The sequence below is a fragment of the Callithrix jacchus genome, chromosome 21 (genome assembly GCF_049354715.1).
Source record: "Callithrix jacchus isolate 240 chromosome 21, calJac240_pri, whole genome shotgun sequence".
NCBI lineage: Eukaryota > Metazoa > Chordata > Mammalia > Primates > Cebidae > Callithrix > Callithrix jacchus.
This window is the reverse complement of record NC_133522.1, coordinates 52,194,890-52,208,807: the sequence shown is the minus strand read 5'-3', so window position 1 is coordinate 52,208,807 and position 13,918 is coordinate 52,194,890. Positions and strand designations below refer to the sequence as shown.

The 13,918-nt window shown below is 47.4% G+C and overlaps 1 protein-coding gene and 1 long non-coding RNA gene across 6 annotated transcripts in view; one reads left to right on the top strand and one right to left on the bottom strand.

The window, feature by feature from the left end:
- Positions 1-946, bottom strand: part of PRMT2 (protein arginine methyltransferase 2) — a 30,886-nt gene extending 29,940 nt beyond the window's left edge. For all 5 annotated transcript variants that reach the window (XM_078358687.1, XM_078358683.1, XM_078358686.1 and 2 more), the window contains exon 1: positions 779-946. The gene's annotated coding sequence lies outside the window, so the exon portion shown is untranslated. The remainder of the gene's footprint in view (positions 1-778) is intronic.
- On the top strand, positions 197-13,859 carry LOC144580673 (uncharacterized). Its single transcript, XR_013530637.1, has 3 exons — positions 197-705; positions 11,575-11,647; positions 13,742-13,859. It is a non-coding gene; the product is annotated as an uncharacterized LOC144580673 (long non-coding RNA).
- Positions 13,860-13,918: the final 59 nt, after the last annotated feature.

The window sequence follows — 13,918 nt, the reverse complement described above, 5'->3', positions numbered from 1 at the left end:
GGCGCACTGCATGTCTGCGCCTCTGCGGTCGTGCCAACCCGAGGCCGAGCGCCCCCATGTGTAGAGCTTGTCCCCAACCGCCCAGCCGCGTCTCTCGGCTTGGGGTCCGACCCGGGGTGCAGGGCGTGGGCAGGAGTCCGACCTAGGGCGGGGGGCGGAGCTGGGCACTTCACGGCCTGGGAAACAGAACCCCTACGAGCCACAAAATGGCTGAGGCTTCCGTGGAGGACGCGCCCGCGCACGTCTTCCTGTTTTCTCTCAAATAATTCAATTAACTTTCCCATCCGCGCTGCACAGTGTGCGCCCTCTGCCTTTCTTCTGGACAAATGGAAGCAGAATGATAACGTTTCTGTTTTGCTGAGAGGAAGTGTGGGGTTCATGAGAAATGGGCGGCACTGATGCCTGTAAAACAGACATAAATTCGAAGGGCCCCCTGCAGCCATCTGACCGGACTCCCTCCTTGACCAGGACACCCTGAAATTCAACCTGAGGGACTGTTCCGGCCTTGAGGAGAAGGAGGGGTTGGACAGCCTTACTATACTCCTCCGGCGTTAGCATCAAGGCAGACCGTAGGTCTGATAGAAAATGTAGAAGGAAAATAAATCTTGGGGCTCCCACATCATTAAGCCAAAGGGGGAAGTCAAGCTGAGAACCGCTTAGGGCAAACCTGCCTCCCATTCTATTCAGCGTCATCTTTCTGCTCAGGTAAGTGCATAGCTGATTACCTCCCGTGGAGAGGCCAACCCGAAACTCGGGAATGCAAACGTCCCTTACTTACCTGTGAACCGGAAGCCGCCTCCCGCTTCAAGTTATCCCTCTTTTGCTTCGAGTTGTCCCACCTTTCAGACCAAACCAATGTTCATCGTACGTATCTTGATTGATGTCTCATGTCTCCCTGAAACGTATAAAACCAGCTGTGCTCTGATCACCTTGGGCACATGTCTTCAGGACCTCTTGAGGCCGTTTCATGGACATGCATCCTTAACTTTGGCAAAATAAACTTCCTAAATGGACCGAGACCTGTATCAGATATTTGAGATTCACATTTTGGTAACCCCAAAGGGCTTCTGAGTAGAGGTATTCTACTATTCACATTTTGGTAACCCCAAAGGGCTTTGACAAATCTCCTATCGGTCTTTGGTACCAGTTTGAGCTATCCTTATGGCTCAAACAAATAGGAGAATTTGCTGAGGCATGGAAGCAATCCCTCCAGAGAATCCCTGATCTACTCAGATTTGGTCAAGCTCTAAAGTTTATTTTGCTGTACAGCTCCTTTTGTGTGGGGGGGAAGGGGGACAGGGGTCCTTGCATCCAACACAAGGAAGGCAAGTTTTTTCCTGCTTCCATGGCAAGAAAAGGCAGGTAACTCCTTTGTGGAGTTTGAGCTCACTTCCAACAGGAAAGATGAGGGTTTTTTCCCCCCTGCTCCTAGGATGGTAGACAGCAATCCACCAAACTGTATCTTCTAAGTGGAGCATTTAATTAGTTTACATTCAAGGCTAATATTAATATCTGAAGTTTTGTCCTTGCCATATTGTTGTTTTCTAGTTGTTTTATTATTGCTTTTTTATTTTTATTTTTCTGTAACTGTGGTTTGGTGGAATTCTATAGTGGTATCACTTGATTCCTTTCTCTTCCTCCTTTGTGTAATTACTTTACCTATGAGTTTTATACTTTCGCGTGTTTTCATAATGGTTAATGTAATCCTTTTGCTTCCAAGTTAGGACTCTTTTAAGCATTTCTTGTAGGACCAGTCAAGTAGTGATGGATTTCCTTAGCATTTCTTTATCTGGGAAAGACATTTGTTCCTCATTTATGAAAGTTAAGTTTGGTGGCTATAAAATTCTTAGCTGCCCTTTTTTTCTTTCAGGACTTTGTCTTATAATGATTCTGCTGAGAAGTCTGCTGTTAGTCGGGTAGGCTTTCCTTTATAGGTGACAAGACACTTTACTTTTCTATTTATGTTTTCAGAATTTTCTCTTTCACTTTGACTTTAAACAGTCTGATTGTCATCTCCCGTGGCAAAGTCCTTTATGCATTTTATTTCTTTGGAAAATATTGAGCCCCTTATATTTGGATATCTAAATTTCTTGCTAGACTTGGGAATTTTTCATTTATTATTTTATTAAATATTATAAACCTTTTCATCTCTCTTAGCCCTCAGGGATACCAAAAATTTATAAACTCAGTCACCTTAGGTTGCTCTAAATCTCTAAAAATTCATTGTTTCTTCTTTTTGTTTTTGTTTTTTTCTTTATTTTTAAATTTTATTTCTGTATTTTTTTTGTCTGACTGGATTGTTTCAAAACGCCTGTCTTCATATTCCAAAATTCTTTCTTCCAAAAACAACAATTTAAAAGTTGTTGAAACTTTTAAATGTATTTCCTTCAGTGAATTCCATCATGCCAAAATTTGTTTGCTTTTTTTTTTTTTTCTTTAAGTATCTATTTCATTGGCAAATTTCTCATTTCTTCATTGGTTTTGTTGTTGTGGTGGTGGTGGTTCTTTGTATTGGTTTTCAGATTCCTTTTGCATTTCACAGAGGTTCTTTAAAAATCAACATTTTGAATTTTTTATCTGTGATTTTGAGAATTTCTTTTCGGTTATGATCTATTGCTGGAGAATTAACTGTTATATTATCTTGCTTTTTCACATTTCCTGTGTCTTTACATTACATTGACTTCTGTACATCTGGTGCAGCAGTCTCTTCTTCCTATTTTTGAATTCACTTTTATTGGGGAAAGACTTTTTCCTGAAGATGTGACTATGATGTTGGTTGGGTATGGCCCAACCAACCTGGTTTTTCTTCTGGGTACATGCAGCAGTGAAGTCTCTGATTTCTTTGTCTAAGCAGTGTTAGTGGTATCTTTCATTTCCTTGGTGTGTTAGGGTGTGGTTATTGGAGGCTGTGGGGAAGTTATGCTGGGAGCTGGAGTGCCAGTTGGGCCTGTCTTCAGGTTTCAGTGGTTATGGTGGTGGTGGTGGTGGTGGGCTAGGTATGTCTATCCTTGTGCCTAGGGTGTTGTACACTGGAGCCTGTACTGGTAGTCCCAGACAGGTAAATTTCTGGGCTTCAAGGTAGCTTTCTCAGATAGCAGACGTAGCAGTGGTATTCTCAGCAGGTGAGCAGGCTCATGAGCCCCTGGGAAGCTGACATGATGTGAGCAATGGTGGGAACAGTGTTGAGATGCTCTTCTGGGTCCGAAGCACTGTGCACTTGTGTTGGCAATGGTTGCAATGGGCTGTGCAGGCTGGCCTCTAGGCCAGCGGCTGGCACTTACAGGCAGCAGTCCACTGAGGTGGTAACAGTAGGGGTGTTTATGCCCGAGCTCAGTCCCCTGGGAGGAATGCTTGTGTGCTCCAGGTGATGGGTTGTGCCGTGCAACCCCTAGGAACCTGGATCCCACACTCTGTCTCAGACACGAGCACAAAGCTAGGTGGAGCCAGACTGAGTGAGCTTGCACTCAGGTCCCATAATAGTGAGTACATGTACCAGCCATGATAGGCAGGGGTTGGGCAATCATCGGGCCCCTGGAAGAATGCTTGGGTGAGGGCCAGCCACTGCTGTGCTGAGGTTCTGCCACAGGAAGGGTAGATAACGGCCCCAGCAGCTACCATCTTGGTCAGCAGGTGGGGAGCTTACATCCCTCTCATGCCCCAGCGCCAGCTGTTCCATCAGTTCTATCAGTTTTCTTTAACCTGTAACTCAGCCCTAGGCCACAGGATTCTCTGCCCAGGTCAAGACCAAGCCCCCATGGCAACTTGCTTCCTGCTCAAATTCCAGGGGGTGATGTCCCTCCCAACACCAATGACCATGCCTGCTTCTCAGTCCTGGCTGCAGGAGCCCACCCACACTCATGCCCCGGTCCCTGAAGCAGCAGTCCAAGTTTCCCTAGTTCCTAGGACTAGCACCACTGGTCTCCAGGGCCATGCACAGTCTGTTAAGAGGTAGGATAGACAATGGCATCTAGCTGTAGCCACTTAAGTCTCAGGAAGGGTGTGGGACCCAGGGTATGGTACTACCCTGAAGCAGTTCCTTTTCATAGTCTCCCAGCCACTCCATGTTACATTCAGGGCATGGAAGGTTCTAGGTGTTCTCTTGTGGACTGCATTATATGCTTCCCCAGTGGGACAGTGGAAGACTAGAAAGACTCTCACTCACCTTCTCCCAGTCACTCCCAGGTGCTGGCCAGTCCTGGTCAAGCAGCCCACCAGAGACCACCTTGCTGGGGAGGCTGCAAGCAGCGCTGTAGGCAGCCCCAAGGCACCAGGCATGAGTGTGTGACCATCCTGGACCCTCCAGACCAATCCAAGTGACAGCTGAACACTACCCATAAGCCCAGTTAACACCACATGGAATGAAAGACTAGCCCAGCCCAAATCCTGACCTGCAGAATCTGTGAGGCCTAATAAAATGGTTTTTGTTTCCAGCCACTACATTTTGGAGTCATGTGTAGCAATAGCAACTTGAATATTCCACCAGATGAGAGTTTCTCTCCTTCATGTGTGGAACGGGGGTGGGGAGTGGGGCATGCATTCGCTGATGGTGGCACTCTGGTCACTTTTTTTTTTTTTTTTTTGAGAGAGGGTCTTGCTCTGTTGTCCAGGCTGGAGTGCAGTGGCACCATCAAGGCTCACCTCATCCTCCAACTCCTGGGCTCAAGCCATCTTCCTACCTCAATCACCCAAGTCGTTAGGACCACAGGCACATGCCACCAGACCCAGAGATTTTTTTTTTTCCAGAGATGGGGCTTCACTATGTTGTCTGGGCTGATCTTGAACTCTGAAACACGTGTTTCCCATGCAGGCCAAGGCTCCGAAGCCACCAAGCTCCTTCTCCTGCTAATGGAGGTCCTCGTTTCTGCCATTGCCCAGGTTTCCTTTAGTGTGACTTGCCACACAGTGCTCTAGAGCCCTGCCCTTGGGGGCTCACACTCCTGTGACCAGGATGGGGGCCGCGCTGTGCTTAATCAGCCCCCTTCCACCGCCAGAGTTCAGAACTCAGTGTCTTACCTGCCTCCCAGGGACCAGAGCGCACAGAACACACAGGACCTGGCAGAGCGCCTGACAGACACGTCAGGAGGTACTGGAGCACACACATCACCACTCCAGGGGCAGGAGAGGTTGTCACTTGAGTTGCAAAATCTGTTTCTAAAAGAGGCCTTGGGAGGCCTGGCTCCTTGGTGTGCTGAGCAATAGACCCATCACCCACACTCTCCTACTCAAAGAGGACTCTGGCCTTCCTATGGCCAAGGGACCTGGCCAGCTGCACAGGCTGAGGACGGAGCAATCTCAGCCAGGGCTCCAGGAACAGGCGTCCTTCTGTGGTCATCATCACAGCAGCAGCAAGGTCGGGGTGGGGCGTCAGCATGGGATGTGCACTCTCTCATCCTGGGCACAGCCAGGTGAGCCTCGCCTGGGGGAGGGAGGTGCCCACGTGCAACTCAGGCAAACACAGCCCCCCGGGCCTCATGCCAGGGAGCCCCGAAGGAAGAGTTCAGAAGATAGCAAGTAATTTTCTAAATTAATACACAATACCAGGTAATTAATCTTAAATGTTGTTATGTAATATGTATGTTAATATGTATGTCACGGGAATTATATCAAATTATTCCGTTTTATTACAGAGCCTGCCTTATGTTTTAATTCCAAAATTAGTTATTCCTCCTATGATTTAAATTTACATTAGCACTCAATAGAACTGCAGATACTAAATATACCTGTGGATGTATTCCAGTTACACTAAAAATTTTTAGTGCCAGGCTCTTCACAGTGTGCTTAACTTAAAGTTTGTTTTCCAAAAGCCAAAGAGGTTATTGTTCTACAGTAGAAAAGCTGCTAGGGATGGAGCTTCCAGATTTTTAATTTTTATTTATTTTTATTTTTATTTTTTTGAGATGGAGTTTCGTTCTCATCCCCCAGGCTGGAGTGCAATGGTGTGGTCTCCACTCACTGCAACTTCTGCCTCCTGAATTTAAGTGATTCTCCTGCCTCAGCCCCCCAAGCAGCTGGGATGACAGTTGCCCGCCACCATGCCAGGCTAACTTTTTTGTATTGTTAGTAGAGACGGGGTTTCATCATGTTGGCCAGCCTGGTCTCAAACTCTTGACCTCGGGTGATCTGCCTGCCTCGGCCTCCCAAAGTGCTGGGATTATAGGCGTGAGCCACCGCACCTGGCCGAGCTTCCAGATTTTAGGTTCTCGTCATTCCTCTTCTCTCATTTGTTTGCTACGTTCTTTATCTAAATCTCTAAAATAAAATAATTCATTTCCACTCCTGGGGCGTGGCTGTGGAGGTGGTTCAATTCCATGAAGGCATTTTTACAGTCAAGGCATATGCATCCTCACTCGTGAAGTAGGGTTTGTTTGTTTGTTTGTTTGTTTGTTTTTTGAGATGGAGTCTCTCTCTGGCCCAGGCTGGAGTGTAGTGGCAGGATCTCAGCTCACTGTAACCTCTGTCTCCTGGCTTCAGGGGATTCCCCCCGCCTCAGACAACCTAATTAGCTAGGACTGCAGGCACACACCACCACACCTGGCTAATTTTTGTATTTTTAGTAGAGACAGGGTTTCACCATGTTGCCCAGGCTGGTCTCAAACTCTTGACCTCAAGTGATCCGCCCACCTCAGCCTTCCGAAGTGCTGGGATTACAGATGTGAGTTAAGTAGCTTGAACAATCAATTGATTAGACTTTTCTGGCTGCTCACTTGCACATGTGGTCAAGTACTATGCTGTCCTGGCCCACAACGCCCTACGGGAAGACAAAAGCCATAAGACGTGGGATCCTCTGGAGTCGTCAAATGACAAACGCTCCCATTGAGTGAAAAAACAAATAGGCTAATCCTGTGCCTTTTAAAAATTTTAAACCTGACATGATTTTATTGCAAATTTCCAAGAATCCTTAAAAGTTATAAAAAGTATAATCAAAATAAACATCTGTGGCAGAGCTCTACAAAAGACGAAACTCAATTTTCCTTTTGAGATCTTTCCCCAGCCTCAGTTCAAACACTTCCTGTCATATTTCACCAAGACTCAATTCCTGAGCAAGAAACCACAGGCACAAGTGCCATGAAAAGCGGCTTTGTGTGGGGTAAGCTCTTCACACTCCAATCTCCAGTTCCTTCTCAACGCTTTGAAGAAAAGTTGAAAAATAAAAACAAAAGCCCTGCTGTGTTGAGCTGGGCTCTGGCGTTGCCATGGACCCAGGGCAAACAGCTCCTGCTCTGCCCCGCATCGGCTCACGCTGGGGCCTGCACTTCACGGACTTTGGAATGACTGGTTAGAACCCAAAGAATTCATGGAATTCGACATGGTTCAAAAATAATAAAGTGTGATACTCATGAAATGCTGATATTCTGTCTTAATTTGCCAGATTGGGGGCGTCCTGGATTCAGAGTATTCTAAAGTAGCCAGTAGGTTTGCTCTGTCCTTTTGGACCCTAATAAATCTGGCTCAGAAAGAAATCTCTGTACCTCTGCTATTTGCTGTTCTTTGCTTTGCCTGGTCTGACTCCTGCCCCAGGAGTGCTGACAGCCCCAGATTCCACAGACAAGAGCAGCAGTGTCTATGATAATAACAGTGATTCCCAAGTGAGTGCACTGGGCGCTCCACATGTGTCTGTACATGTGCACACGTATGTGCATGCCGGTTTCCTCCACTCCTCTGACGGCCCTCTCAGGGTGCAGCTTTTTCCCTGTTTTATGCAGGATGAGAAAGGTTGTCATTGGACAAAGTATGTTCAGAGGTCAGATCTGAACTCGGCTCCAAGGCTCCAGCACCCAAGCCCTGGCTCCATGGCTGCCTGCTGGCCGGGAGTGGCATTCCCCAGAACAGGAAAGGCAGTGAGTTCTCTGCATCCACACTTGCATTTGCTACAACAGAAGCTCTTTGTCTCTTCTTCACATTCCTTTAGAACACAAACCTCCTTTCTCCCCGTGGCCATCGGTCGCTGGAACCAGCCTCGTGAGTGGCTTGGTGGCGGATGGCACCATCCTTTGTGGGAGAAAACAATGTTGCTGCCCCGGCCTTTCTGAAATGACCTCTTCCTGCCCCCTGACCAGCCCCAGCAAGGCCTGGGGCTGGCTGCCTAGTTGATGGGAGCCAAGAGTTTGCTGAATGGATGAAGAGAGAAGGGACATTCAAACGACTGAAGAAGATCTTAACAGAAGATTTATACACCCAAATAGAGCCCCCGTGGACCCCCCAGCTCCTTTGTGCCCTGCCTGGGCAGGGGGCACTGTTGCTTGGGAAGGAGAGCCCCTTCCTGTCATGGCAGGTCGTCATCTGGGAGCCTGGAGCCACATCAACTCATTTCCCTCCATCTGCAGAGTAGGCAAAGGGTGAACCACGTGGGTGCCTTTGGCGTTCAAGGTGCAGTAGACTAGATACCATGGGCCTTGAGGTGCCATCACCCCCTCCCAATCATCTCCGAAGTGTCACAGGCTGCAATGCCACGCAGCTCTCCACAAGGCCATGACCACTAGTCAAGCGATGGCTCTTGGCCACAGAGTCACGGCAGCGTTGCTCACAATGGCACCTTTCTTCCCAAGCCAAAGACTACGAGATGTCACTGTCCTGAAAAACACCGTGGTGAACGCTATCCGGCAGCCAGCTGCCTGTGGGCACCCTTATTGTCTCCATAAGCTTTTTTATTATTGGGGGGAACAGGTGGTACTTTTTTTTTTTTTTTTTTTTTACCGGTAGACTAGTGACATTTGTGATGTCTTCTAATATTAGCTGGGGGATTTTTTATCTTCAAAAAGTAGCTACTCACTTTTGGTTTCCAGTTCAGCATTTAAGGAACTAAGAAGTCTTTGCTCCCTCCAAACAACAAGTAAAAAGCTGAGAACTGAAAAATTAACAGTCCTTCCTATGTCCAGTAGAGAAGTGAGGTCACAGGGCAAACCATTGCACCCGAAATACAGGTGGGAGAAAGAGTCACAACTTATCTCCAGCAGATACCTCCAGTGCCAGGGTAGGAAAACCAGAACCGCCACTGAAAAGCTGCTGGCGGCTCAGTGCAGCAGAGTCTGAGGGACAGTAACTCCAGGGGGACCCCAGTCCTGGGGGCCCCTACACTTTTGTGAATTTTACCTCCAGGAGCTCAACCAGGTCCTCACAGTGAATACTGAAGGAAAATCCCCTTGTGCTTCAGCAGGGAGAAGAAAAAAGGAACCATCGTGAGAGAGGACATTCTGTTCTTAACAATGCCTCAGACTCCTCAGGAGTCTGTTTTATCCCAACCAAACAGGCTGGGTTACATCAGAGCCTGACCTACCAACTCCATGTGGCTCTGGACTTCCATGAAGGTGAAGGGAAACACACAATTCCAGCCCCCTACAGCCATTCTGTCCCACCCACAGGATGGGGGACCACCTGTGAAGGTCACAATTCAGGGGTGCAGGGTCACCACAGGCCTAGACCTATTCATAGGATTGTCAAATGCTTTCCCTCCCCTGCACCAGCCACCACATCAATAAAGGCCTTTTTACAGCAGTTCCTTCTAGCCATACTTTATTTCCAGCCTTCAAAGAAAAAATTAAAAGGCACGCCAAAAGACAAAAACTAGTTTGAAGAGACTAAAACAGCATCAGGAGCAGTGTCAGATATGGCAGGTTGTTGAAATTATCAAACCAGGAATCTCAATAAACTAGGCATTGAAGGAACATATCTCAAAATAATAAAAGACATTTATGACAAACCCACAGCCAACATACTAAATGGGCAAAAGCTGGAAGCACTCTCAAAAACTGGCACAAGACAAGAATGCCCTTTTTAACCACTCCTATTCAAAATAGCATTGGAAGTCCTGACCAGGGCAATCAGGCAAAAGAAAGAAAGAAAGCCATCTAAATAGAAAGAGAGGAAATCAGATTAACCCTGTTTGTGAACAGCATGATTCTATATCTAGAAAACCCCATAGTCTTGGCCCAAAATCTCCTTAAGCTGATAACTTCAGCAAAGTCTCAGGATACGAAATCAACTCACAAAAATTACTAGTGTTCCTATACATCAACAACCATCAAGCTAAGAGCCAAATGGGGCATTTAATCCCATTCGCAATTGCCACAAAAAGAATAAAATATTTAGGAAACACCCAGCCAAGGAGATAAAAGATCTCTACAAAGAGAACTACAAAACACTGCTCAAAGAAATCAGAGATGACAGAAACAAGTGGGAAAACATTCCATGTTCATGGATAGGGAGAATCAATATCATTAAAATGACCATGCTGCCCAAAGCAATTTATGGCTTCAGTGCTATTTCTGCCAAATTACCAATGACATTCATCACAGAATGAGAAGAAAAATGTTTAAATTTATATGGAATCAAAAAAGAGTCTAAATAGCCAAAACAATCCTGAGCGAAAAAGAACAAAGCTGGAGGCATCATGCTACCCAACTCAATCAGTACTACAGGGCTACTGTAACCAGACCAGCATGGTACCGGCACAAAAACAGACACAGCGATGCAGAATAGATAAATCAGAAATAAGACCACACACTTAAAACCATCTGATCTTCAACAAGACTGATAAAAACAAGCAATAGGGAAAGGACTCCCTGTTCAATAAATGGTGCTGGAATAGCTGGCTAGCCATAGGCAGAAGATTGAAACTGGACCCCTTCCTTACACCGTATACAAAAATCTACTCAAGATGGGTCAAATACTCAAATGTAAAACCCAAAACTATAAAAACCCTGGAAGACAACCTAAGTAATATCATTCAGGACATAGGACTGGGCAAATATTTCATGATAAAGACACCAAAAGCAATTGCAACATTAGTGGACTACTGTAATATTTCGTGAACTGAAGATGACTGGATCTCTGCAGGCAGTAGCATTGCATACAGCAGAAGAACTCATATGTCCTTCAGGCAACACTGTGAGTGTACACTGTTGCCCCTGCCCGGTAAAAGTAAACTGCCTCTGGTGGTCCTTGCAAATTGGATTGAGAAAAAAGCATTAGTAGGATCAGTAGCCACATACAAAATGCCAGAGAATATGTTGGTTTTCTACAGTAGAGGTTTCTCATCTGGCACAGCAGCTGTGACTGAAGTCACCAGCTGATTACATTTTCAATAGTCCACATTCTTCATAATCCGCATTGTTAGGGGAGCAGGGGCCTAGCGGAGTCAGGGTAATCTACTTGAAATTCTGCTGCATCTTGAGACTAACGAGGCACATTCCTTGCCAGTTGCGACCCACAGACCTAAGATGTTTACAGTTGAGGAAACAGCTGAAGAATACCTGCAAGGATTCACTGCTACACACCAGAGTGCAGATGTCCCAATGCCCAAACAGTATATGCTTTCCAGATAATGAGAGTTATGCTTTAATGTACACACACACTAAATTCTTAAGGACAGTCTTCTTTAAATCAACAGAATAGTACATTTTGCCATGCTGTCTGGTCACCCGCATATAGTCATAGCTTACTTTAATCTTTACATAGACAAAACCCCTACATAAGAAAAACTTAAAAGATGGCCCATTCCTCTGCTTGCTTTCTGAGGATGCCCTATTCTGTAATGGGATGTAAGAGATCTCAATAAACTATCTCTTCTCACTGCAGCTCGCCTTGAATTCCTTCCTGCATGAGATCCAAGAACCCTCTCTTTGGGTCTGGATGGAGACCCCTTTTTCTGGTAAGAATTTGAGTTTTGCATGGGCCAAAGTGGCCAGTTAATGGGTTTGTAGGAAGTGTCACAGCCCCTGCTTATTTCAGCTCTTCAAAGGCGTTAATCTCCAAAGCTCTCTCAGGGGTTCAGTATTTCTACATAAGAAGGGGTGGTTCTGGGGACTCTCACCAAACTTCTCATCTTGATCCTCATCTCATACATGAGAGAGCCAGGGAGGGGATTGAGCCAGTGTGTGCTTGTTTCTATTATACAACCAGGAGCTGAAAAACGAACCACCATTTGGAGAACAGTGCACCACATGGGCCCCTGCGAGTCGGTCTTGAGTTAGAGCCTCCACCAAGTGAAGACCTGACCATCGCAAGCTCCTACTTTGGCTGCTGAGCCACATTTCTGGTTCCCAGGAATTCATGTCAATTGAGGCAATCCCTGAGACATCTAGGTTCTTTCCTTTCCCTTACTCGAGGGCTGCAGGACATGTCAGAAAAGGTGTGGAGGAGGATTTATGGTATATACTCCTGGCGCCAGTGCAGATTCTTCCTTGGGGGCCTTGGCTTTTCCTTTCTATCAGGATGCTCTAGGTCTGACCCAACTTAGGTCTGGAAACTTGGAGAGAGTCCATGATCTCCACTGTGGTGATTCAGGTCGGATTTTGGTGACCAGACCTAGAGGTTTTCCTGTTGTGTGGATTAAAGACTTCTGTAGCAGCTGTCCATCTCTTCATGCTGAGGAACACTGAGCAATTGGCCACTGCCAAAAATCTCTGTGGACCAAGGCACTTGGAACAGGGTGGACCCACTGCACCGCACTTGCCTTCCCAGGAAGCTGCAGTGTGAAGAGGGCAGGTCTGCCTGAGTCTTCCTGCTGAGCACAGTGCCCGAGGCGCAGGGGTACAGTCATTGCCTGAGTGGATTTCAAACTATTTTTAATCCCTGCAGGAGCAGGCTTAAGAGTTTCCTATGGATTCTGAAGGTGAATCCAGAGTTCAAGTTGCCACTCAGGGGAAGTGGTCAAGGCTTTCAGGAATGGTCCCTCCAACGTCTGAGCGAGGAAGCGGCATAGAGCACAGCCGCGCCTTCCTCAGGCCTGGGCAAGCTCCGTGCTTCACAGAGCAAGCCTGTGTCGGATTCTTCAGCAGGAAGATGAGGAAATGAGGCCCAACCACCCTGCTCAGGTCCTTCCTCACAGGAGGCTGGGGCATGCTCAGCCATGCAAGACCACAGCTTTCAGCCCCGTGCTGTTTCCAGGGCACACTTACGGATGCTGAATGAGAGAACTTTCTAGATAAAACAGGTGACAGCAAAACAGCCATGTACACAGGTATCTTGTGGGAAACCCTTCCACAACCACTTTGAAACTGGGTGGGGAGAAGGACCTGACGCAGGGTCAGGCATCCTTTGGGGCCCATGGACATGTGTGGAGAGTTTGGGCCAATGCTTTTGTGTGATTTGTCAGAAGGCACGCCCACTTCTTCCCTCCTGTGAAGAACCCGCAAACTGGCCCCTGCACTCAGAGACTCACATAGGGCACATAGAGGGGACGACTGGATTTCTCCTTCGAGGCTTCGGCAAGGGGCACAGCATCCACACACCTCTGTAAAACAGCGTTCGGATAGGGCATCTCTAAGGCATTGTGCGACTCTGCCGGTCTGTGACCTTCCACACTGGGGTGGAGCATAAGGCCTTGGGATACAATCCACATCACGCTAAACAAGGACTTTCCCCTCAAAGTACCACACATTTCAGTCCCTGCAGACACGGGGCTCAGCAGCTTCTGTGAGGCAGCCCTGTTGAACCCAGGGCTGACCACGGACAAGCACTACTGTCCACAGAAGCCCGCGCCCAGTGGGGCCAGCCATGGAGGCTGGCAGAGGAGAGAGGCTCCAGGGGTCTCTCCATCGGAAGCCAGATCGCAGGCCACCTACTCTCCTACGCTCAGCCTGTACTTGGAAGCTTCTGGTTCTTGGCTGCACATTTGCTTTGTTTGAATCAATTAGCCCAAGTCTCTCTCTCTCCACCCCCAACCTTGCCTTCAGCAGAACATCAATATTCATGTAACAAATAAATAGCACAAAAAGCTGACTCCCCACTTCCTGCCCCACAGGCCCTTCTTCTTCCTCAGCCCGTGTGCAATCCTGGCTCCTGGCAAGTCCCCGGGCTGCTTGGTCAATGCAGCCCTGTGTGCCAGCCTGGCAGCCCTGCCGCCCCCACCCTCGGCCCCCATTGGCTGTCACAGCCTGCAGTGGGCTGCACCTGGGTTCATCCGTCCTCCCTGGGCAGA